The 27,650-nt window shown below is 39.0% G+C and overlaps 1 pseudogene; it reads left to right on the top strand.

Moving 5' to 3' along the window:
• The first annotated feature begins 8,991 nt into the window (after positions 1 to 8,991).
• LOC149151772 (putative methyltransferase PMT20) lies at positions 8,992 to 27,295 on the top strand (annotated as a pseudogene).
• Positions 27,296 to 27,650: the final 355 nt, after the last annotated feature.

Raw genomic sequence — 27,650 nt, 5'->3', positions numbered from 1 at the left:
TAGAGTAAAAAAATTCATTCTTTGATTTAGTCACGAAATAAAGTTGGTCCCCTAGGGATATGGCACTTAGGTGCACCCTTTCCATTTACCATACTTAAAATCCAACAATTCTCAACAGCATATTTCAAATCATAATTAATCTTAATGAGAAACTATCCAATATATGAGTCTTAACCATAATTGTCTCAGTGTCTTAGTATTATGGGCCATCGCATACACCAGTGTCCTCAAAGTTTTCTATAACCAGATCAACAACGTCTCCATCTTATTAGACCTTTAAGCTTAGGCACAATGCTAGGTCTCTCATCTTGATTTTAAGAGTCAAATACCTCTTACATTGATAAATGCGAGGATCATCATTTGTTGGGAAGAAATCATTAATAGTTGCATCCAAACATCATATCTGCCTTTGAATATCGAGAAAGTAACTTTGTCCAAAACATAAACGTGGAGCTATCTGCAACCTGATATTAATCCTCTAGACCATGTACCAAAATCATCCAATCATAGTCATGTGGCTTCTCAAGTAACAAAGATTTATCAAATCATCATTATAGAATTATCACTTGTCATGTCTTGCCTAATGTTCTTTGACATGCTCATCCTTCTTGAAATAATCATAGGGCAAAAGGATTCATCAAGACATTTGGCTAGGGATTATATAGCTCCCTCTGAAGTCTTAAATCAGTTAGTTATCCAACCTTCATCAATATTCTCCTCATATTTAAGATGATACATTGTCATGCTACATCAATAGTACCTCAATATTACATATATCACAAGTACTTCTGACTGTATGAAGACACCAAGAGACTTGTTCTGAATTTTTCCTTGGAATGATCTTCTCTGTTCCTTTTGAACTGTCTGCTTCAATTCTGATTATGCCAGGGTGTCTAGCCCTTATTAGCATTGTTCCAAACATCTTCTGGCATGCTTTAGATAGTTCAAATAGAACCCAAGCAATGAATATCATAGATCAAATCAAGTTATGGAAATTTACTTCTTAGCCACAAATTTTTAAACTTCGAAACATGTTATCATAGGATAGTTTCATAAGGTTGTCAATATGCTTAGAATATATATAACTGTTGATGTACTAGATTTATTCAAAGATTCAATGTTGTTACAGAAGAATGTGGTAAATAGATAATTCACCTTAAGCTTGTTGTTTAAAAACTGGCTTCTTCCCTCAAGGTTTTGATACTTGTCATTGATTGTTGAAGATGAAAAATTGCGAACACTTGTTGTGGCCCAGATACGATGTTCATCACGTATTGCAACATAACTTTCACTTTATTTCTCAATCCAATTTAGGTTATCTACTATATAATATATGGTTAGAAAGTGAAGTGATCTCAACCATATAGAATATTAGTGGCATGATAAGCTCATAATCAACAATGATGTAAAGTTAACTAGCTACTCATCAAGTCCTCAAGTCTGTTGATGTGCTACTATAATCCATGAAGATGTCTATTGTTGCAAAATGTGCCACTTGTGTTTTTTAAGATGCTTGCCAAATATATCACTAACAATGCCCTCACGTTTGGTGATCCACACTTCACTGTACACCTCTTTGCCACAACTATACAAGCTTGAGATTATCCACAATTATTTTGAAGATCCCTCAAGGTATTTTCATACTGATTGTAAGGATATGCTTTAATAAAAAAAAAATAACCTTCATCTCATACACATTTTCTCAGCTTTAGTCTTTATTTCATTTATGCCACAGACCTTAATAATATTTTGCAATATAAATAGACCTTCATGATCTAGACCAACTTTAGTGCCTATAACTGGTCATACCTTGAGTGATGTGTCATTTATCTGTCAATAGGAGTGCCTGAAGTTTCTTTTGATAGATTTCTTCCTTGTGATCAGGATTCATGCTTCATACTGTCCACTAGCCCTAATGTGTTGTCACTGAAACTGCCTTCACACATGCCAAGTATGAATGCCTTAAGTCTGCTATTGAAATTTTTGCTCACAATTTCCATTGAACTCACTATCTTTTGTTAATTTTCCTTTAGATAGGAGACTCCCAATAAGACGAAGAAGAACTACCTATATTAAAACCTTACTGCTTTACTTCAATGTTAATGTTTTTCCTTAGATTGTATTATGACTAAACCCTCTTAGAGTTCAAATATAGGCAAGCTGCACTTGTCTTAATTAAATTCAATGTAACTCTTATTCAGATTAAGACTTTAGGAATTTATTGAAGAACATATATGATTGTATTAAAGTCAAAAATTGCTACACAGATCTGCAACCTCATAAATCGACCTTCAACTGTAGACTTCAATAAAGATTCTAGAGTGAAACAATGATTTAAATCTCGGATCACATAACCATTAGTTTCAGATCAAATTATTTATGGTAAGTTGTCCTTGAGAGGGTTTCCTTGATTTTGTCCTAAATACAGAGGTTAGGGTATATGAATTTTTTAGAATCAACATTTACGTTAGAATGAGGTAGAAATATTCCTTGATGTACTAGGTCAATGAATTTTTAGCCTGTATCTTGTACAAATTACCGATATAACTCTTCCATATCTATCTTGAACAAAAGCGATGATGCTGCCTTAAAGAGGTTGATTGCTTGCTTCAAAATGACTTGTCAAATAATGTTAAGAGGTATGTCATAGAAAACCCTTATACTAGGCCTCAGAAACCCTTTGAATAGTCACAAAACTAACCTTAAGAATAAGCAAAAGACCTCAAGAAAGAGCTTCAAGATCAGGTTATAAACTTCCATGGAAAATTGCCTAAACAAAGCTTGGATTACCTTCAAACTACAAAATAAGCCAACAAATACCACAACATTACTACTTGTTCAAGGGAGAGATTTGATCTATATTGAGATTGACAAGACTCCCCTAGATGTAGAGCTATATAATAGAAAGAAATCACTCTTTTAGCTCAGCTTGAAAGGTCTTCAATAAACTCGGACGTGGTTGCTTCCTTTCTCAAGTGAGAGGACAACTTCAAAATGTTTTCCAAACAACAATTTAGATAATATATTCATAGTGATTCTGAATTTCAGACCTATGAAGAAACTCAGAGAATTCAGTCCTCCTAAATTGATTTCTGACCTCATATGATGTGCCCATGACTTTGATTTCTTTGAAAAATAACACAGCTTTGCGTGTGGGCTATTAGATTAGCCCCTTGGTCTTATACATCAGGGTTTATATGCCCCTCAAAAGCCTTCACTCTTCTTGATTAGGTTTCTTTCCTAGTCATAGTGATTATGGCTTGAGATCCTACCCAAAATTTGACTTAATGCCATAGGGAGCTTGGTCCTAGGTGTTGAAAATGGCAACAAGAAATGCTAAAAATAGAATTGCTATAAATAGTAGTTCGGGTACTAGTGTTGGACAGAGCAACAAGGAATGAAAATGAAAGTGCTAAAAATAGCATTTTGGGATAGATTCCAATTTTGGTTAGTCCTAGAACTAAAATTGAGAAGTAAAATTCGAATTTGATCTTAGCAGCTGTTTGTAAAATAATTAATTAATTCACCATGAGTTAATTAGTTGTAGAAAATCAAACATGAAGTCTATGTGAAGACATGCAACAATTATCCCATTGATCGAGGGATTTATCCATCAGTTAAAGAGATAAGGATGAGTTGTAATATTGAGTTGTAATTAGTTGGCTCAGTTAACTGAGTCAAGTCCAGTTAGGTTAATTCAAAAAGTTTTTTGAATTAATTGTGAGTTGAGTTAGTTAATGCATGCATGCATATAACTGCTGCACTTCAGATAACTGAATATTCTCTCATAAATAAATCATGTGTGTCAGTTCAAATAGAGACCCAATTGAGATCAGAGGAAGTGACGGTGTACTATCAGTTGGAGGATTTTTCCTATATAGGAAACTCATCGATGCAGAAGGAATTATCTCCTTCAAGTTTGTGCAGTTATTTCAGAGGTCCTAGGAATGTGTGAGGGATTATTACACACAGGTGGTATCTTGAGGACTGTTACACTAAAATTTGTCACCATGACTATTTTCAGTTAGTATGGCTCCATCAACTGTCATACTATCCTCCTTGGCAAGTCTCATACCTCTGCTCCTCATGTCAAACTCCAAGAAAGAGAGAAAGTCCTTAAAAAGTCAAATAAATCTGGTTACGCAGTTTCTCTTAGCCTTACCTGCGTGTACGCACCCCAAGTTCACAATACCTGCGTACTTGTATGCTCTGTCTGTAAAGGGGTGGGTGCGTACTCCTGTAAAGGTCAAAAGGTGCAAGTTTCACTTCAAAAAAGTTACTTGTGGTCATTTCTAGAGCATTCTAGAAGTTTGTTTGACGTGTATTGAGCGCCTCCAGATGGTTCATGTATCCCTATGAAAGAGGAACTTATCCCATCAAGAGGGGAGCTATCCCATTCAAAGAGGGGCTTATCCCATTGATGGTTGACCTGATTAACTTCCTCTAAAGCACTATAAATGTAGGCATTGGGCCAGAGGGAGGGGAGGTTGAAAGCTGAACATTCCTAATGGTAGATGCTGCTGGAATTAGGACTCCCTTATAGAGCTTGAGAGGAGAGATTCCCATTCTTTCCTAGCCTTATTTGGAAGTGGGTGAGCTGATCAAAGTAAAGGAGAACTCTTGTTGGACCCTAGGAGGGACCTGCACAACACCAAGGCTCAAGTTGTAATGGTTTCTTTTGTTTCCACTTAATACAATTAAGCTCACTTTTCTCAACAGATTGTTATACATGATTTGTTTCATATACTCCTTGGTCTGTATGATGATTATGTTTTATTTTATAAGTTATTCAGGTGCTATGTAATCTTTTGCTTGTTAGTGAATGCAGGTTTCGAAGAGAAGGAGGAGCTCATCCGGATCGGCGAGGCTGGACTACTACAAAGCGTTGGACTAAAGGTATGTTATAAACACCTGATTACTTGTATTCTAAATGCATATTTAGAGAAAGGTAGTGTTTAATTGTCTTGTTTGTCACTAGAAAGCCTTAGCTTCTAGGGAGGTCGGTTTTGTCCTCAAAATTGACTCTTTCCGCATGACAAAATGGCGACTTCGCTGAGGAACTCCATTGATGTGAATGATTTTTCCTTTGTGTGAAACTTTGATTTGAGAAAAGTCGTTTGTTTTCTGGTTTTTGGCTGTTTGACTGTGTATTTGGGTGGGATAGCTTAGGGTTAAATTAGATTTTAGTTTTTCTTGGTTTTGCTAGAAGTATGCAGCCTCTACGTTGAGCACAGTGCGTACCTGTACGCACTGCAGCTTTGTACACAGAGCGTACACGCACCTGTGCAAACAGGTTGCCTGCGTACCCTGTCAAAATTGAGAAAATTTCAATTTTCCCCTTTTTACCTCTTAGATTTTGTTTACAAGTTGTTTTTACTGCCCAGATCCACTGGTTACCTGCCATAAATCTTCATCTAAACTTGTTTCATTAGTGTCAAGGGTTTTAGTGAAATTCATAGAAATTCTAGCCCTAGGGTTTGATTTTTGCATTGGTCCTGTAGTGACTTTGGCTTTAGAAGTTGTAAAACCTTGGATCTCCCTGTTCTTTTCAGTCTTCTTAGGAGTCGGACCTTTCATAAAATCCACCTGTGTGAGAAACCTACCTTTGTGTTGTCTCTTTGCGGAATTTCGAGAAAGCTTGCTGGTTAAAGTTGTGAATTTCATTCTTAAGAAAAAGAACAAAAGATTTTGATTTTTGTTTTTGACTGGTTTTTGATTCTGCATTAACTAGTCCTTGGTTAAATCATGACTGAGTAAAACATCCTGGAGTCATACTTAGTAGGCTTTTTCCTCATTAGATTTGCTTTTAGGTGATTTTCTCTTAGATTTGCTTTTAGGAAAACTTGTTTTGATTGTCATAGATTTTTAAAATTTGAATTTTGATTTTTATATGCTTTGTTAATATAGGGAAAAAATCCAAAAAATCTCTTTTGAAGAAAAGTTTGCTTTAGTAGCATTTGAGTCTTTGAAAAGAAAAGGAATTTTCGTGAAATAATTAGTGGTCATGTGTTGTATGCTTTGGAAAAGATAAAGAGATTGTTTCTTTGATTTTCATTGCCAAGAAAGTTGTCTTTATATCAATTTTGCATTCTGCAACTCTCTTAGCTAGGGAATTCATTGAAAAAGAAAATTAGTATAAATCATCCTAAGTGCATATTTTTAGTGGATTTGAGTCGAGTCTACACACCATTAGTTTCATCTCCACTACCTTTTGTCCTAAAGAAAAGCCATAAAAATTAACGCTTAAAGTAAAATCAACTTAGTAACTTTTATTTACTAGGGCTCTGAAACACCAATATAGATCAGGCTAGTGTCTTGGAGTAGGAGAGTAATTAACTCTCCAAGACAGTAAAACCAAACAAGTAGCTCATCTTGTGGTAGGATATATCCAATTGTTTCATTTGTACTCTGGGAAAGCTCCTCTTAAAGGAGAAGCACGAGACCGTGTCTGAACCAGTGAGGGGATCAATCCTCCTTCATTGGGAAAGACGTCAGATACGCACGTACTACAAACGGTAAACCTAGGATTATTGTCGAGGAGCCTAGGGTCACTTGTCGGTAAACCTTGGATTATTGTCAAGGAGCCGGCAAGGGGATTGAGCTTGTTACTCTGCCCTTGCGTGCTATCAGGTCGTAGACTGTTCCCCCAGGTATATTTGTTGTTGTTGGTAACCTTAGTGACCATTATCTTTAGGATTCTACCCGAGGTGATGGTGGAGGGAAGATCCCACTGTACCTGGAGCAGACGTCGGCTAGACTCACTTGGATTTTCCGGGGGGTTCACTTCACTCGAGACGGTTAAAGTGGAGGAACTTGTGCCAGTCTATTCATTAAGCAGGTTGCCGGGGTAACTGTTCCACCCACCACTTCTATACTGAATTCGGCAATGTTGGGTTTCATCACCAACTAGTGTTTTTGGTCCGGAAGGCTACTGTTGGTGTATGGTTTGATGCCCTAGATTCTTTGGGCGTGTGATTCGAATTTGTTTGGTTCTTTAGAGACTTTAGGCGGTTTTCTTTGAGATTTTACTTTGTTTGCGTGTGCAGTAGTTAAATTTTTTTAAGTGTGGCTGAATTACCGAGACAGTCCCGTAGACTTCGGGGCCAGTCTCCTGAGATTGTTACCGTGGCCGATTTGTTGAGGAAGTCTCATAGACTTCGGGGCGAACCTCCTGAAGACATCCCGGGTCATTACGAAGGTTTGAAAGTCCTTGTAACTCCTAGTGCCAGTAAAGTAGGTTCACCTGAAGAAGGAGAGTCGTCGTTGGTAGTCCATCCAGATTACCAAGCTTTAGAAACAGGTTACAATCCCGAAGCTATTGCAGTTTCCGAGCTTGCTGGTAGTTTTTCATCTACTAGTGATATACACGAAGAACCTGAAATCTCTGAACCTGTTACTCCAACTTCTAGTGCTCCTGATTCACCTAGGGTAGAAAGAGTCATCACTGAAAATCTTGCTTCTGGTTTGATAGCTATTGAAGAACTTGCTCCAAAAGAAGAAATAGGCGTCTCTATCCTTGAAGATCAATCTACTATTGATCTAAGGGAGCGTGAATCCATTTTTTACAGTCCTCCTAGAAGTACTACTTGGTATCTTTCGTTAACCAATTATTTGGACAACTCAGGGTCAAGTTTTTCTCCACCTCGTACTCCTTATCCACTTGGAGGTATTTATACTCCTGTAAATATGTTTGGTCAGTCGTCCGTGTTCACTCAATCTCCTGAATCTTTCTTGTACGGCGGTCCTTCTGTTCCCTCTAGGTATCTTTCACTTTCTGGTACTTTTGCGGGAGCATCTCCTCAACCCATTGAACATGGGTTATTAACTGGAAACAATGGTAATAAACCATTGGGTGTAGGAGACATTTATATGATGTCAGGTTCAATTCCCGGTTCTCAACCTCAAGGTGGCCAGTTACCGCCTGGGGGGCAGCCTCAATTAACGCCTGGGGGGCAACCTCAAGGTACACAAATTGCGTCTGGGGGGCAACCTCAAGGACAGTATGTACCCATAGTACAGTACATTCCTCAAGGTCAACCCCAGCCTCAATATGTACCCCAAGGTCAACCTCAGTATCAATTTATGCCTTAAGGTCAACCCCAGTATCAGTACTTACCTCAAGGGTATCTACCTCAAGGTCAGTACTCGAGTCAAGGTTATCAACCACCCCAAGGTCAATCGTATATTCAAGGTATGGGAAATGTACCTTTCAATTATCAATCCTACCCTCAATCTAGTTATGGATCTTAATATCATCAACCTGTCGTGGGTCAATACCTCGGAATGAACATAGTGTGGGATCCATCGCAAGTTCAACAGGTATTGTAGCCAAGTGTACAGTTGTCATCTCAAGCTGGACAACCCTTAGTTTCTGGTTCACCCCAGCAACCAGTCCAGTCTAATGTTCAAACTTCTGTACCTTCGGTAGTTACTCAGTCGTCCATTGCACCTAGTACTCCATCTCAAACGACTGCTGCAACTACCGCAACATCTGTTCCATCCACCACACTTACTTCTGGAGTATCGACAGCTCCGGTTTCTACTGTCTCTGCCACTACTCCTCAGACATCTTTACCATTTTCTGGATCCACAATTCAAACTACGGTTCAGATGCCTGTAGGACAGCCTGGTTTAAGTACGGTTGTCACTAGCCAACCACAATTTGCTTATCAACCGTACCAGGGACAGTACCAATACGGGCCTGCTGTCCAGCAACCAGTTTACCAGTATCAACTGTATCCTGGGTACACTTATCAACAACCTCAACAACCCCAATACGGTCCGGTTAATCCTGGCTTTCCAGGAGGATACAATATCCCGAATGCGATTCCTATTCCAAGTTATCCTGGATATCCTCCTCCTGGGACTGGTCTTGTGACCCAGAATTTTAGGGATCCTAATCGGCAATTACCATTTATCGCAACTTTGGATTTACCAGACTTGACGCGCCTAACGAACGATCCGATCAATTATCTTGCGTTTTGGTCGCCAATGCCGAATAAGTTGCCCACTGACATTCCCACGTTCGAGGGTAAGTCTGGAGAGGATCCGTCAAATCATGTGATGACTTACCACCTCTGGTGTGCTTCAAATTCCATCTCGGATGATTCGATCCGCTTATGTCTTTTCCAGCGTACGCTCATTGGTCTCGCGGCCAAGTGGTACATTGAGTTACCACGGGCCTCTTTTTATAATTTTAGTCAGTTAGCTACCTCGTTCTTAACTCATTTTCAGTTGCCGGTCAGATATGATAATGGCACGGAGTTACTAACTTGATTAAAACAATCGACGTCCACTTATATTTCCGATCATATACATGAATGGAGACGTCGAAGGCGATTAGTGAAAGTTTTTATCCCGGACCAAATCTTAGCTGAATGGTTTGTTAAATAATTATTACCGAAGATTACTGAAGACATAGCTAAGGCCGGTGTAGTTACTGAGGAGCAAGTGATTGCTCAAGCGCAGTACCTTGATTTAGTTTACACTCAGTCAGGTATGTTACACGAAAAGATCCAAGATCTTCCAAAGTCAAATCAAATCGTTGTTGCTCCTTCGGGATCTCATGCTGCTGATGAAATGATTGGTACGGTGAATACTAAAAGCAAGAAGAAGTCTTCAAAGAATTCTTCGCCCATTATAACCTTACCAGACTCCTCGACAGGAGAATCTTCTGCTGAAGTTTCCGCTGATATTCACGCTGTAGAGTCATCTACGGCTAAATCAAAAAACGGTGGAAAGAAGAAAGGTAAGAAGAAGAATAAAGCAGACAAGACTCCAAAGGAGAAAACTGAAAAGTCGGAAACCAATGACGAAAAGCGCAAACCTCGATATCCTTGTCTTATTTGTGAAGAGGATCATTTTACAAGAGATTGCCCTCATCGGGCCGAGGTTGTGAAAATCGTCAAGGGTTCCCCAACTCCTACAGTTTTGAAAGATCCATTTCCAAAGCAGGAGAGTAAGATGATAGGTTCTTCCTCGAGTGCCAGTGAAGAACCCATATTGATGATGTCTCATGTAAGGATTGCGACTCGATCGCAAGATTATGGTAGTAAAAGTCTTGTTGATGGATCGAAAGAAGCAGAATCTTCTCATTCTAATCCATCAACCTCAGCTCCCGGTTCTGATCCACTACAGATCGAGAAACCTAACCCTGACTTAGTAATCAAACCGCCCGCCAAGGGTGTACTTCGAAGGTCTGCTTTCAATCCACATGCGAGAGCGGCCCAGAATTACAACATTGTTGAGGATTTAGCTGTTTCACCCTCAGCAATGTCGGCTTTGGAAGTGCTGCAATCATGCCCAGCAAAACGCAAATTACTTTTGTCGGCTATAGGAGCTGTTGATGTTTAGGACCCAAACCTAATAATCTTTTATCTAGAAAATAGTACACCGCGTTTGCCTCATCAGATGGCTTTCCAGATCCCAATGATAGTAAAAAACAGGCCTATTCATCGGACTGTAATTGATGAGGGAGCTTCCACGTGTATTATGTCGATACAGTGCTGGAGATCGCTTGGTTCTCCTTCACTAAATCAATCCCCGACAATTCTTAAGGCCTTTGATGGCCGTGGGTTTCATCCATTTGGCATTCTACAGGATTTGCCTATAGGGGTTGAGGGAAAAACCGTTAGTCTAGATGTGGAGGTGGTTGATGCCCCTCTAGACTACAACCTTCTCTTGGGTCGAAGTTGGTCTTACGCTATGACAGCGGTCGTTTCATTGGTCTTCAGAGTAATAAAGTTTCCACATAATGGCAAGATCATAACCATAGACCAGCTGGCTTACTTTTCATCCGAGCCAGCCTCTTGAGAGAGTATCCAGCATGTCGGTAAAACGACTATCCCTTATAAGGATGTTGGCGTAGGATTAGTTAAAGATGTCGGTTTACTGGGAACTTTTCCTTTTCCTCCAATCAACGTCGTGTCTTCATTTGCATCTATTCATATGATTACTTCAGACACCATTGTTTATGACGATCCTTGGATTGTTCCTTCTAAATCTAAGATAGACTCATTTGGTGATGCGATGCCTTTGAGTCCATATGAAATTGCATATGAAGCCGTGCAGTCTTTTACCGACCCGAGTTCAACCAAAATCGACCAAATGAATGTGGTCCGTGAGGAATCACTTTTCACCTCAACCTCAGAGTTAATAACGTTTCCCGAAGTTGTGTCATTTGACGAACAACTTTGTGAAGTCCTGTGCGTAAACGATTTACCTTGGGAAGATCTCCATCATAGATCTTCGTTTTTACCTGAGGATGATCATTTTGAAAACGATTTCTCATCAATCTTTACAGCTGAATATGTCAAAGAAGCTCAGAGTCCAATGAAACATCCTGATTCAGAGCTGAATTTGGGAAACATTTCTCGCACTATTCCCATTGACATTTCAGTCAAGCCTGGAATTGTTGAGCAAATTCATATAGGTGCCTCGTGTTTAGATGACGAAATTCAGACATACAAGGCCCTATTTCAAGAATTCCGCGACGTGTTTGCCTGGTCCTATGAGGAAATGCCAGGAATTGATCCCGCAATTGTTGTCCATGAGATCAAGACTTACCCGGATGCTAAACCTGTCCGGCAACGTTTGCGTCAGATTCACCCACGAAAAGCGGCTGCAATTAAAGCAGAAGTTGAGAAGCTGTTGAAAGCAGGTTTCATTTATCCGATCCCGTTAACGGATTGGGTATTGAATATTGTTCCGGTTAACAAAAAATAGGGAATAATAAGAATATGTATCGACTATAGGGATATCAATCGTGCTTGTCCCAAGGACAACTATCCAACACTCTATATCGATCAAATAATTGATGATTGTGCTAGCAGTGAAATATTTTCCTTTATGGACGGTTTTTCCGGTTACAATCAAATCAATATTCTACCTGCCGATCAACCAAAAATGGCTTTCATTTGTCCATGGGGGACATTTTCTTATTGCAAATTACCTTTTGGGCTGAAGAATGCCGGAGCCACTTTTCAAAGGGCGATGTCTTTTGCATTTCATGAAATCAAACACATTGTGCAACCATATCTCGATGATTTTCCCGCTCACTCCTTACATCGAGCTGATCACCTTGTCCATTTACGAGCAATTTTCATGAGGTGTAGGCATTATCGTATACGGTTGAACCCACACAAATGTGTCTTCTGTATAGAGGTGGGACGATTGCTGGGATTTGTAGTTTCAAAAGCCGGCATTCGCGTCGATCCCTCGAAGGTAGAAGCTATCATCAAATTGCCTCCTCCTTCGAGTCTTCGCCAACTCCAAAGTTTGCAGGGGAAAGCAAACCTTTTACGCCGATTCATTCCTAACTACGCCAAGATTACCAAGGGTTTTACCCGGTTGTTGAAACAGAACGCTCAATTCTCTTGGGATGAGATAGCTCAGAAATCTTTCGATGCGATCAAACACGCGTTGACCCATGCACCGTTGCTGCATCCTCCCAACTACAACCAGGATTACTTTTTGTACCTCGCCGCCGCTCATTCCACCATTGGAATGGTCTTAGTACAGGAAGACGAATTCGGAACGGAACATGTGATATATTACCTTAGTCGGACCTTAAATCCAACTGAGCTCAAGTATTCACATGTGGAGAAATTGGCATTGGCACCCGTTCAAGCTGTCCAACGTTTTCGTCACTACATTTTACTCTGTAAAACTACAGTCATTTCGGATTGCAACCCTATGATTTACATTTTGACTAAACAATTGCTAGGGGGCAAGTACTCCAAATGGATTGTTATCCTGCAGGAGTTCGACTTGGAATTTGAAAAATCTAAGTCTAAGAAATCTTTAGTTTTTGCCGAGTTAATGTGTGACTTCCCGCGTGCTGACACGGAAACTGTGGCAGAGGAACCCATTGCGGATGAATCTTTGTTTCTCATCAGCACTTTAGATCCGCGGTATGGGGATATAATCGTCTATCTCCAAACCCAATCCTTTTGGCCCGAAGTTTCAAAGTCAAAACTTCAGAAAATTCGATTCCAGTCCCAACAGTACAAAATTATTGGAGATACTCTTTATCGCCGTGGGGCGGACTTGGTTTTTCGTCGTTGCTTAACTCACGAGGAAGCTGAAAGGGTTCTAAATGACTGTCACTCTGGAGCATGTGGCGGTCATATGTCTGGGTATGCCACAGCCCAAAAGATATTGCACGCTGGCTACTTCTAGTCGTACTTGTTTAAAAACTGTATTATTGCGGTCCGGAAATGCCACAGTTGTCAAGTGTTTGATCGCAAGATGCGTGCACCACCTGCTCCTCTCCACCCTATAATTGCCGTTGGTCCTTTTTCCAAATGGGGTATCGATTTTATTACATGTAACCCTCACTCGGCCGGGGGGCATGCGTATATCATCCTTGCGCTTGATTATTTTACTAAGTGGGCCGAGGCGATGCCTACATTCGAGGCAGACGGCAAGACAGCTGCAATTTTCGTATTCAATCACATTATTGCTAGGTTTGGTGTCCCACAAGCGATAATCACTGACCATGGGCGCCATTTTCGAAACGTTATGATGACAGAACTTACAGGCCAACTTGGTTTGCGTCACGATAGCTCAACTCCTTATTATCCACAAGCGAACGGTCTGGTTGAGTCCATCAACAAAGTTTTAGTTATCATGATCCGACGAATCATTGGTATTCATCGGTCGAATTGGCACAACATGTTATTTTCCGCGCTTTGGGCGTACCGAACCTCAGTGAAAACATCAACAGGGTTCACTCCTTTCCAACTAGTTTATGGTTTGGAAGCTGTGTTGCCCGTTGAATGCGAAATCCCGTCACTTCAAATGGCTGTCGAATTACTTCCATCTACTTCCGAAGAGGAGAAGCGTTTATTATACTTAGCTCAATTAGATGAGACTCGACGTGACGCTGCATTAGCAATCGAGACTCACGCAAAACGTATGAAAGCTCAGTATGATCGAAATGTGACCCCTCGAAATTTTTCGGAAGGAGACCTAGTGCTATTATATGATCAAGCTAACGATAAATTAGGTGCTGGAAAATTCGTTCCTATGTGGCATGGGCCCTACATTGTCAAGCGAAAGCTAGCAAAAGGGGCCTATGAGCTGGTAGATTTCGACGGGGACTCTTTGGGTAAACCTAGAAATGGAATTTACCTAAAGAGGTATTATGCTTAAATGATGGGTATGGAGATTTTAGGTTAGGTTTTTCTTTCTAGCTGGTTTGTTTATTAGTATAGACAGTGTGCCTAGCTTAGAAAGTGTGTTTTTCGTCGTTATTCTGGCTTATCTTGGTTTTACTCTTGATATTGCAGATGTCGACGCCTCTCCAAACGTACATTGGATTCGCTGATGGTGCTTGTCGTAGTACACGGAATATATCTTCTGCAGCTTGGGTTATCTATTCGCCCTCTGACGAGTTAGTTTCCATGCATGGGGTGAGCCTCGGTCAAACAACAAACAACATTGCAGAATACAGTGCAGTGATTGAATTATTGTCTGAATCTATTTCGTTTGGGATTCAGAGTTTGATAGTGAGGTTAGATTCTGAACTCGTTGTATTACAGCTTAATAGAGTATATGCCATTAGAAATCCAGTGTTATTAAGGTTATTTTTGAGAGTGCATCTCTTGGAACGTGAATTTGATTACATTGAATATCAGCATATTCCAAGGTCTTTAAATACATTAGCAGATGCAATTGCTTCTCGAAATTTAGACAGACATTTACGATAATCATACATGTAAATTTAAAAACATTTCATCACACATGTTTAACAAGATAAGCCGGTAATAATGATATATATAGATAGGAGTGTGTCAAAAAATACATCGTCTTCGATCATAGGTTGAAAAACACCTTATGATCGGCAAAAATGATAAGTACAAAAAACCAAAATGTCACATGTGTCTACAAAAAGCGACCATCCAATCACTGGTGATGCTCTCTATACGACACCACTGCAGGCGCCACCCTACAAAAGAACCTCCTAAAAGGTCCTGGGACTGCGATGACATAGCGCTGAAGTCTGATAGGAATATCATCTATAGTAGTCTCTAGTATGTCTGCCGTAAGACGCTCTAGGTCTTGTTCCAACTCAGCTAAGGTCTCTGCGGCCGCGTCCTGTGGGGCCAGTGCCGGTGCAACTGGTACTCTCCTCTCGAAAGGCCGGAGATTGGCTGGACGCCGTGGGCCTACATCTGCATTTTGAAAATTGTCACTGTCAGCTTTGAGACGATATAAAAACAAAAAAATAGATAATTTAAAAACTTGTGAAAAATGAAGTACCTGTGTCATCCCACTGTTCTCCTGGTGGAAGAATCATGTCCGGATCTCCACGAAAATCAACTCCGGCATAAGGAAAATCCTGTATCGAGAAGATCTGGTTCTCCAACCAGTGAAAATACTCTGGTCTAAATCGGACAACCTCCGTGCCCTCGTCAGGATGACGGGCCATCACCGCAACCCATCGCGTCAACTTAGGCTCTCAGGGAGGCCCAACCTCAACAGTGAGCTGCTGTGGGATCAGCATCGGAACCCTCTCTAGGGAAAAAATCACAACTAAAGGCCCATAACCAAGAGTCTTCAGCTGTCCGTTTTTGGTCCTAGTCAGTTGGCCCTTTAAGTTGGCCAACACAGCATCGCATCAGTTGAAAATGGTGCCCCGATAGCAATCAATCGCCATTCGCATCTGGGATCGAGTGGAAATGTGCAAAGCGGCAGCCCCGCGAAGTCTGGTAACTGTAAAGGCAATTACCATAAGTTCAGGTCGGGATATCTTTTTAATCTCTATCCCCTTCTCCTGGTTCTGATTATTGCACCACTCTAGTCGGAGACTAGCAATGGGCTGGCCACCCGGCCTAGTCCTGGACAGAGTCAATTGTTCGCCCCTCTTGGGCAAACCAGTGAGAAAGTAAATATCTGAGGGCTCTATCTCGAGCTGGTGCCCTCCAATGTAAAAGCACTGATCCTGAACGTTCCACCTTTCAACCAGCCACTCTAGAAAGCGCACCTGGGCCCTCATGCCAAGTATGGCCCAGTATTTGTAAAGGCCGCATGCCTTCAAAGCATCAATGGACGTTTGGTGATTAATGGCGGCCAAATCAACATCTTCGTGTTCTCTCTCGCGCCAATCAAGCATGGTGGGCAATCTACACACCATAAAACATCTGTTAGAATCCATAAAATTAAAATTTTTTGGTTCATTTTGGAGAAATGGGGGTTTGAAAATCCTCTCCGCGGTGTACGCAGCCCGCCTTTAGGGACAAAGCGTGTGTACGCAGGCTCTCTTAAGGCAATCTGCGTACGCCCGGCATTTTCCCAACTAAGAAAATGTCGGGGTACGCAGGTCACCAATGGAGCACCTGCGTACCCCGAAAAGCGGACCTTGAAACCCCAAGGCCTCCAAAAAATGAAACTAAAGCTTAAAAACAAATTCTAAATGGATGGAAATGCAAGGGAGGATGTTGTAGAATACCTGATGTGACGACGTTCGGTTTCGACGGTCGGATTCTCCGTAGTGCCCATGGGAAGTTTCTTGCCAAAAACCCTTTTTCTCTCCTCAACAGTAAATGGTAAAAATGAAATGGTAAAAGCCCTTTTTATAGGTTTTTTGAGTAAATAAATGTTAAATTTGTTTATTTTCCACCATGGAAAGGTATTTTTCAAAGTATTTTTATCTATCTTTAAACAGGTATGAGTAATGTGTTGGTTTTTGTGCAGGATAAAAGGATTTTCAGGGAAAATTGTCATTTTTCACAAACAAAAACATCAGAGTCATCTTTTAAGCCCTTTTCTGACTCCTAAAACATGAAAAGGTTGCCAAGCGTTTCTTTTACACTCGTTAAAACGAAATTAAAAGACGGTCCCCTTATAGCTCTTATCTGACCGTAAAAACAAGAAAAGATTGCCGGATTTTTGTCGTTTCAAATTCGATACTGGAAATAAAACGACATGTCCTTGATCGCTTTTTACTTTTCAAGTCAAAGGCACTAATCATGAAAGTACTCCTTGGTTGCAAGATCAAGCGGTTCTCTCAAGTATTATTTTATACTTTTTCGGGCTTGGGAGACACAAATTTACGAAAAAGTTCAACCTTGGAGTCTTCTTAAGTTTTTCAGACTCTCTAAATTTGAAAAATGCCGAGTTTATCCTATACTGGACTCGTTAAAATTTCACAGTAAAGGGCCTGTTCGATTACAAACAGGAATGGACCACTCCTTCTTAGGGTTCGAATCTAAACTAAGTTGGACTCATCCGAAGGATGAGCTTATAATCAAGCATATGTTATCCTCCTCAAGCTTGTAAAAAATAAAGAGGTACTTGCCATAAATGGTGGGGGAAAAGAGAGGAAAATGAGCCTATTTGTTATCCTTTGTCTCAGAAGAAACCTTATCACCACTCTTGAACATGACACTTTTCATTCACCTGGGTTGGGAAATCCTTTGCCTCATAGTTAATTGACCACATTGAAAGTCTTCAGCCGGGTATTAACTTTGGGTCAAATGTCACAAGCCATCTGTTGTGTCGTTATGTGTTCAAGAGGTCACTGCAAATAAACCATTCATCTGCAAAATACCCGTCATCCATCTCGATCATCCCTGAGTCAGTCCTTACAACTACATTTCTTCAACTTGATCTATGATTTCGTGTTGTGGGCTTGCCTGCAACGGGTCGCTTTCTATTGACATCAGCACATTATCTAGAAAGATGACCTAGAAATTGTCAGTACCTTGAAATCTGCATGCATCAATGGCAGGTTTCTTGCCTTTGACGACGGTTTACATCATTGACTTTCGATCGAAGGATTTCGTGAAATGTTCAAGATCAACTCATTCATTCACATCTCATGGATTGTACTGGGTACTTTGAGAACCATTGACATCACTGGTGGTCTCTCTCACACTTGTTAACAGTTTACATCATCGACTGGTAATCAAGTGGTTTCTACCATGTTCGACATCAACTCATTTATTCGCATGGATAGAATCGTACCTTTTCGGGAAGTAGAAATGAAGACCCTGGATCTAGTTTCCACCATCCAGGCTGCGAGGAGTTTTGTATTCATTGTATAGTAGACCAACTATAAACAGATGGCTGTGTCCATACTGTGTCTACACAAGTCTATGATTATGATGTACTGCGAAATCATTCCTGTATCAGAGCAGTAGTTAGTTTGTTAGTTAAAATTTTCAATCTCAGTATGGGAATGCCTACCTCAGCGATGATATGATCTTATATATGTATTTTGTGTTGAATATTTGCAGGTTCCGACTGAGCTCTCCACAAGATAATCCTTGAAATGATAAAGTACTTCACCCTTCCTAGATGATATGAAACCCTAATCTACTACAGGCTTTGCACTTTAGGGGGCAATCTGTTACACTAAAATTTGTCACCATGACTATTTGCAGTTAGTATGGCTCTATCAACTGTCATACCATCCTCCTTGGCAAGTCTCATACCTCTGCTCCTCATTTCAAACTCCAAGAAAGAGAGAAAGTCCTTAAAAAGTCAAATAACTCTGGTTACGCAGTTTCTCTTAGCCTTACCTGCGTGTACGCACCCCAAGTTCACAATACCTGTGTACTCGTACACTCTGTCTGTAAAGGGGTGGGTGCGTACTCCTGTAAAGGTCAAAAGGCGCAAGTTTCACTTCAAAAAAGTTACTTGTGGTCATTTCTAGAGCATTCTAGAAGTTTGTTTGACGTGTATTGAGCGCCTCCAGATGGTTCATGTATCCCTATGAAAGAGGAACTTATCCCATCAAGAGGGGAGCTATCCCATTCAAAGAGGGGCTTATTGCATTGATGGTGGACCTGATTAACTTCCTCTAAAGAACTATAAATACAGGTATTGGGCCAGAGGGAGGGGAGGTTGAAAGCTGAACATTCCTAAGGCTAGATGCTGCTCGAATTAGGACTCCCTTATAGAGCTTGAGAGGAGAGATTCCCATCCTTTCCTAGCCTTATTTGGAAGTGGGTGAGCTGATCAAAGTAAAGGAGAACTCTTGCTGGACCCTAGGAGGGACCTGCACAACACCAAGGCTCAGGTTGTAATGGTTTCTTTTGTTTCCACTTAATACAATTAAGCTCACTCTTCTCAACAGATTGTTATACATGATTTGTTTCATATACTCCTTGGTCTGTATGATGAATATGTTTTATTTTATAAGTTATTCAGGTGCTATGTAATCTTTTGCTTGTTAGTGAATGCAGGTTTCGAAGAGAAGGAGGAGCTCATCCGGATCGGCGAGGCTGGACTACTACAAAGCATTGGACTAAAGGTATGTTATAAACACCTTATTACTTGTATTCTAAATGCATATTTAGAGAAAGGTAGTGTTTAATTTTCTTGTTTGTCACTAGAAAGCCTTAGCTTCTAGGGAGGTCGGTTTTGTCCGCAAAATTGACTCTTTCCGCATGACAAGGACCCAGGAGAAACTGCACAAGGAAATAGGAGGCTTGGAGGGCAAAGGATAAGGTCTGTGAGAAGCCTTTGACTGTCTATGAGTAGCAGTGAGGGATTATACTGAGAGCTAGATAGCTTGTGAGCTAAAGCTTTGTGTAATCCTAAGATATTTCCACTTGTATGATAATATAGATAGCCAGGGTTTTAGCTGAGGCTTTCCCCAGAGTATTTCTTCTATGTTATGTGTGATTGATTTCTCATTCCTAGTTATATATGTTCTCTTGATCTTGCTCAATTAGATTAAGCTTCCACAAAGTGTTGTAGAAGTAGATCTTGTATTGTGTTTTAGTATATTGCATAATCTATTGATCATAAAGATTCTAGAGTGAAACAATGATTTTAATCTTGGATCACATAACCATTAGTTTCAGATCAAATTATTTATGATAAGTTGTCCTTGAGAGGGTTTCCTTGATTTTATCCTAAATACAGAGGTTAGGGTATCTGAATTTTTCAGAATCAACACATACCTTAGAATGAGGTAGAAATATTCCTTGATGTACTAGGTCCGTGAATTTTTAGCTTGTATCTTGTACAAATTGCCGATATAATTCTTCCATATCTGTTTTGAAAAAAAGCGATGATGCTACCTTAAAGAGGTTGATTGCTTGCTTCAAAATGATTTGTCGAATAATGCTAAGAGGTGTGTCATAGAAAACCCTTATACCATGCCTCAGAAACCCTTTGAACAGTCGCAAAACTAACCTTGATAATGAGTGAAATACCTCAAGAAAGAGCTTCGAGATCAGGTTATAAACTTCCATGGAAATTTTCCTAAACAGAGCTTGGATTACCTTCAAACTACTTCAAAATATTCCAACAAATAGCAAGAGATTACTACCTATTGAAGGGAGAGATTTGATCTATATTGAGATTGACAAGACTCCCCTAGATGCAGAGCTATATCACAAAAATAAATCACTCTTTCATCTCAGCTTGAAAGGTCTTCAATAAACTCAGACATGGTTGCTTCCTTTCTCAAGTGAGATGACGACTTCAATTTTTTTTCCCAACAACAATTTAGATAATATGTTCACAAGGATTCTAAATTTTAGACCTATGAAGAAACTAAGAGAATTTAGTCCTCCTAAATTGATTTTAGATCTCATATTATGTGCCCATGACTACGATTTCTTTAACAAATAACTCAGCTTTGTGTGTGGGCTATTAGATTATCTCCTCGGTCTTCTAGATCAGGGTTTATATGCCCCTCAAAAGTCTTCACTCTTCTTGATTAGGTTTTTGTCCTAGTCATAGTGACTATGGCTTGATATCATGCCTAGAATTTGACTTAATGCCATAAGGAGCTTGGTCCAAGGTATGTCTCTATGCTTTGTCTCTTGCTTGGGCTTGTCTTCAACTAAGCTTTGAAAACATGTAAATTTTAGCTTAACATGTTCTTTGCTTAGGACAGTTACTTCAATGTTCCATATTATCCCATTTATCAATCCATTTTGTTTCCATTAGCAATCACATGAATCATTATCACATTGACAGTAAATGGAGAAAGAACATAAATGATAAATGTAGAAGACAAGCCAAGACAAGAGAACATGAGTATATGGCTCAAGCCAGGGAAAAAACCTAAGATGGGGAAACCCTTGATCAATTCTTCTTATTATTAATGTCAAATGTTTAATAGAGAGAGAGTGTACAATAATTCAAAGTCAAAATGACATGCCAATTTGAAGATCCAATACCACTTCCCTTAGAAAAATAGATGGCCCAATCAGAACTGCAATTTCGGCACTCTATCAACAATAGACAAATTATGCCCTATCTAACGGTCAACGATGGTCATTTCATCAACCAAACAATCCCTCTTGAGCTCGAAGTTCTGTAGAAAATGAACCCTATTTAGGGCTTATTAGATCACTATAATAACTCCTTTTCTCACCTCCAGACTTCTTTCAAGGACTAGGACCTTCCTTCTAGCAATTCAAATCATCCTTCTAGACTAATTCTAGCCATCAAAGATGCCTCAAGACCCTTTTGCTTCCATAAGACAAGGTCTGCGGCTTACCTGGGTTGCTATTAACCTTTTTGGCCCCCTATCCAAGCACTGTTAGGCTTGTGGTCCTCCTAATGAGGCCTCTTATTGTTGCAGCCTACCTAAAGAAGAGAGATACCACACAAAATAGCCCCAACACACATTTTTAACTGCCCTGAAGTCTGTGGATACCTTCTTGTAGGATCTCAGCCTACAAAAGAGGATAAACACTACCCAGAACATGCTTCAAATTAACCTAGAATTCCTCCTAGCAGCCTTGGCCTCCTACCTAAGGAACTCGGCCCATCAAAAATCCCAAAACAACCTTTCCATTCCTCATTCATAGGAGACATCTTCCTTATGTGACTATTTCAAAGAGGAGAAAACAAGAGATGTGTATGTATAAAATGAGGTTGGAGGCCACTTCCTTTTATAGGAGATGGAGAGGGGTTCAACTTGATTAATTTAACCCAAGGCAACCTTGTTAAATTGCACATGTGTGGGCTTGAATCCAAAAACATATCTCTCCTTGTCCAAAATTTGTGATCTTTAGGTCAATTTGGTGCTCTCGAAAAGAGGAATTCAATGACACAATTACCTTCTTCAAATAAGCTACCCAAAGTGGAATTTGGCCCTATTTTCTGATTTTAACATTGGTGAGTTCCTCATTAATAAAATTCCTTCCTACCACAGAATACGTAACAAAGTTGAATAACTTTTCAATTGTTGCACTTGGAGACTGCTCTCATATTCCATATCCTAAGCAATGGATTAATTCATTCTTGAATGCTAATGGAAGCATTGAAAGCTGGGATTGGCATCCCATGCAGAATAGCATACATGTATTATGCTACTCACAGGCTCCCAATGTCTAGTCTAGGTTACTCTGAATTTCATCAACATGTATTAGTCCTCACATACCTAACTGATCATGGTAACAAGATTTCACTATTGTATGTTTAGGCTTGAACAACATACATGCTTCAGTCAAATCTTATACAAATCACCTTGATATAGGCATCCTGAGAAGATCTCATCTGATCTGGTTGCATTAACCTAATTAGTAAATTATATCTACAAGTTTTGTTTCTTACGAAACTTTAATTAGCATGGTATCTAGTATGACATTGTGGTGATTCTCATAGTCACACAACATTGTTTGTTTGCATGGTTCTGTGCACTAGTCATGAAAATTGAGTGTTTTTCTTAGGTACACCTTGCTACTGCATACACATTCCCTAGTAGTATTTCCATTTGAGCATATGGTAACAATAACATGCAATTTCCTGAGTCAAAATAAGTATATTATCACCTGTTGTAGTCTAGCAGCATGCCGCATCCCATCACTTATTTAATCCCAATGTATATATCCATTGTCAAGGAAATTTTTCCATCTACTTGCATTGATTCATTGTACAAGCATAAGGTCTTGTGGCACTATACGGTTAAATATAGGTCTCCACTCAGCACATGAATATCTGTTTTTAAATCCAAATCCAGGGTTTTTAAGTCTACCTTCCCTTTAGGTTGATATGAAATGAAGATTGTTTAAGTGTTCTGCCATATTTATATCACTAAAATTTAATCACCAGGGATAGTTGGATCATTGGAGAGATTAGGATATAAGCTCCATGCCAAGTTCATTGGTTTATTTTGGGTCCCATTCCCCTGCTTTGGTACAAAGTGTGTATGTGTTAATGGAAAAAGTATGCTTTTCCTAGACTTTGCTGGTGATATGAAGAATAATATTCCAATGCCTCAATTACTTTTTACGGGAGTGAGTCTGCATTAGTTTTTCATTCCATGGGGAACAATTTACAAGGTGGATTGTATAGTAAACATACAAGAAATAAAATAAAAATGATGATATCAAAAGTAGGGTAACAAATAATTAATTCAAGCAAAAGAGATACAAAGGATTAAAAAAAACATGTAGAATGTTGTGAATGATGAACTGTAAAGGGTTCCCCACCTATGCATTGTAATTTCTTACTATTTCTCTGTAGTATCTCATGGAGAATCAATTATGGAATGAAGGTTGGACTACACCTTATCTGGTTTTTTAAGGGAAAACTTGTGAATTTTGATGCTTGATTATTTGTTATTTGGAAGGATAGGGGGCTCTGGTCAATGTTGACCATGCCACCCACAAAGTGGCTGTCTAATTCGTTGGGACAAAAATGCAAATTCAAAAGGCATATATTTTGGCCTATTACTGTGTATTGCTACCATGGTGGATCTTTGTTATGCTAGCCCCTATTTTGACAAAGGATAATTCAAATGATAGAAATTTCCTATATGTTATTGTCAATTGTGTACCTTTTTATGTGGCCATTGCAACATTCCTTGGTTCAAGCATGTCCAATTTCCTAACTCTTTATGTAGTTGATTGTTGCTCATCTTATCTAGTACCTTTATTTAAGATTTTTTTAACTATGAACTCTCGAGTATTCATGGAAAAATGATCTTAAAGAAACCCCATTTCTATGAGTGAAAGGAATGTGCCTCATTCATTCAAGGATACTGGAGAAGCAAAAGCTTAGTGTCTTTATTTCATATCTCACCTTTTGTCTTGACAAAGTCAAGAGTACCATATTGCATCTTGGACCTGCTAGAATATGGTATTATGTTGGCATGCAAGATGATGGTGATGATTATTGAGAAGTATGGTTTTTTGCAATGGTTGTCATTCATATCTCTTTGAGACCCCACTCCTTAGATCCAAGCATGTAAGACTTTTGTTATAGGTTTCCCCACTCAAACTCCAAATGTAAACCTTTTGATATTCTTTCACCCAAATGTTGTAGAGGATCTATGATAATAATTTGGCATTGTTTCTAGACTTACTTCTTCTTAAATGTTGTTATTGGCACAAGAATGTCCCCTATGAATGGATCAATAATGAAAAATCAAATCAGCATTGGTTGAGGAAGGAATGGGAGAAATTCCTCTTCCCGGGTGGAGGTATAATGTTTCCCAATGGAGTTGGTGAATATGTGGATCATATGGAAGAGTTGGTCCTAGGAATGAAATATGGAATAGTGTGAACTGCACTTGATACTGGATTTGGGGTGGGTAACATTCTAACTAGTGTCAATAGTTTTACCAAAATGAATCCAATCTTTGATACCTTTCTAAGTTTATATTGTCGATCACGCGACGTAGTTAGGTTATGAAGGAAGTATACTCCATAAACATCAACAAGGAATCTAGAGTCAAGTTAAAATGATGGATGCACCATCAACACACATGGTTGATCCACCTTATGATGTTCACTATACCTGACAGTCTCAAACATCCAGATTATCAAAAGAAATCTAACAGAAATTTTCATGTCAAAAGCAAGAGGATTAATAGGAATTGATCTAAAGTTATTTTTCTATGCATCATTTTACTTTACATAACATCTGAACCTGCTCTTGAGCTAAGTTTAATAGTAAACATTCTATTAGAGAGACATTTCTCTTCCCTCCTACTAGTTGTGATAAGGTGGATTTATACAATTAGGCCTTAGTGAACATGTTGACATGGTACTTAACAAAGAATAGCTACAGAATTACAAGTCTTTTCTAGAAGTTGATTCTCAGATAGCCTTACATCCAGTACTCATTAATCTATTTGTAATTTCTATTGCTTGCCGTGATATGTATATTTTTGTATCTTACATGATAAAGATCAAAATAATTTACTTAATGTAAATGTTCATAGTTATGTTATTAGAATATGACATGTGAGATCTACTATATAAGTATACATGTCCTTATTTATATAAGAGAATACTTTCTGTTCAGGTTTCCAGTTGGGGTGGTGATTTGCTGGATCATGGAATTATTACAACGTCAATGGTGTCTAGAGACAGTCATGAAGCGCAAGTGCAATTTTCACTTGTATAGGGTATTCTTGCAATGTTGTGTATCATCTATACACAATGGCTTCCTTATCCATCCAATGCATTTGACATGGCTTCCTACTCTTAATGTCTCATTCCATGGACAAAATTAGGTATGTTTGATGATACCTTCTAAATTTTCCTTGTGTTCTAGATTTTGTAATGGCTTAGAAGTACTCAAATTAACATGGATAAAGTTAGCAAAACACTTTGCAAATCATTACTTGGTAAAAATAAATATAGTTTCATTCTTATTACATAATCAATATGAATAACCAGTGGCAAGAGTATAAGTGCTACTGCAACTAAGTGTAGGGGACTTCCACCCAATTCCCAATTAGTTCATTCCCTTTTCATTATTTATTGAATAGAAATTTTCATATTCACTTTTGATTTGATTGTTATAGTTTAGGAAGGTGTACATACTCTGTTTCTTTGGATTTGAAGTAGTGATTTTTAATGAGAAAACACATGTTCTTAACCATTAACCCGATACTAATTATTTAATTAAAGTCCTTACAATTATTTTAATTTCATGTATTTATTTAATTTTTAGTATTTATTTCAACAATCAAATGTTATGGCTATGAAGCATTTTAGATTCATATTCCTATTTAGTTTAGTGGGTTTTGTTCACTGATTTAGTAAGAGAGTGATTTTATGAAAACAATAATTTCCCTGGAAGACATAGGGAACATGATCCAACTAAGGTGTTTGAATTAGTTTCATTTTATCGAAATTATCCTTCATTGTTCTTCAATTCTTTAAATTTTATGGGATCTTGGTAGCTATTTGTTGAGTGAAGTTCCATTGATGCAAGTAGAGCCTACCTTATGGAAATAGATCGAGTACTGCAACTAGGAGGATTTTGGGTCCTATCTGGAGCACCAGTAAACTATGAGAATAGATGGCATTGATGGGGCACAACTATAGAGGAGTAGAAGGCTGACTATGATTCCCTTCAAGGTCTTTTGAACACGATGTGCAATAAACTATACAATGAAAAGGATGACATTGTTGTATGGCAGAAATATTTGGACAATGGTTGCTACACTACCCATGAAAAAATACTTTACCCCCTTGAATGTGATGACAACATTGAACCAAAGGCTGCCTGGTACATTCCCATGCAGTCTTGTGTAGTAAAACCAAATCCCAACTTCAAGCGGTTAGGAGTAGGATAGACTCCAACGTGGGTCCAGACATTTTTGGGGGCAGTGATGGTGCTTTCAGAAATGATACAACTCAGTGCATGGTGCGCATTAACCATTACAAGACAGTGGTACCTAATCTTGGAATAGATAAAATAAGAAATGTTATGGATATGAACACTCTTTATGGGGGTTTTGTTGTAGCACTGATAGATTATCTTCTGTGGGTCATGAATGTGGTTTCCTCTTATGGTATAAATTCCTTGAATGTTGTTTATGGCCGAGGACTAATTGGTACATATAATGACTAGTAAGTTTCTTTCTCTCAATGTTTGATTAGGCAATTTGATGTGCTCAACACCATTATCTTCGCTAATACTTGAGGCTTGTGTTGTTCAGGTGTGAGGAATTTTCAACCTATCCGAGAACATATGATCTCCTGCATGTTGATGGTATTTTCAGTGTAGAAAGTCACAAGCAGGTACATAAGTTTCTATCAAGTGGTGCTCAATGTTGGTTTTTTAATCCTGGTGACCTTGAATGAGGAAAAAGTACCTTTGATTATTGATTATGTGTATTTTGTGAAACAGATATGAGATGAAATATGTGTTGTTGGAAATGGACCGTATATTAAGACTTGTTGGCTATGTCATAATGCGTGAATTACCCCATTATTTCAATAGTGTCAAGAATCTAGCCACAGGAATGAGATGGAATTTCCACTAGAGGGACACTGAGGATGCTAAGAATGGGGATGAAAAACTTCTCATTTGTCAGAAAAAGGATTGGAGGTCTTCAAAAGTTGCGTCTGAATCATAAATCAAACCTTAAAATTTCAGATCCTCTTTTCCTATTCTATCCAATCAATCTGGCATTAAAGTGAGTGTCTGTCTGTGAAGGTATATGTTGATAGGATGCATTTTCTAGCCATTATATATCATTTCAGTGAAATTCAGTGATCCGTTTCATTTTCCCAGGATGCCAAGTTATTTATTCCCCTAGTATTTGGGAGGCCTAATACTGAATATTAGAACTACTATATTGAATCAAATCCATTCTTTTTATCTTGAAGCTCTAAGGCGGGTAGTTAGTTGTTATTTATATTTGAAGTTTTCATGACGTAGGGATTCTATAATGCCAAAACCCTTTGCGCTACGGTGTTTTAGAACTCTTT

The sequence above is a fragment of the Pinus tabuliformis genome, chromosome 9 (assembly GCF_031772625.1).
Source record: "Pinus tabuliformis cultivar Carrire ecotype Pingquan chromosome 9, CPIR1, whole genome shotgun sequence".
NCBI lineage: Eukaryota > Viridiplantae > Streptophyta > Pinopsida > Pinales > Pinaceae > Pinus > Pinus tabuliformis.
This window is presented reverse-complemented; position numbering and strand designations above follow the sequence as displayed.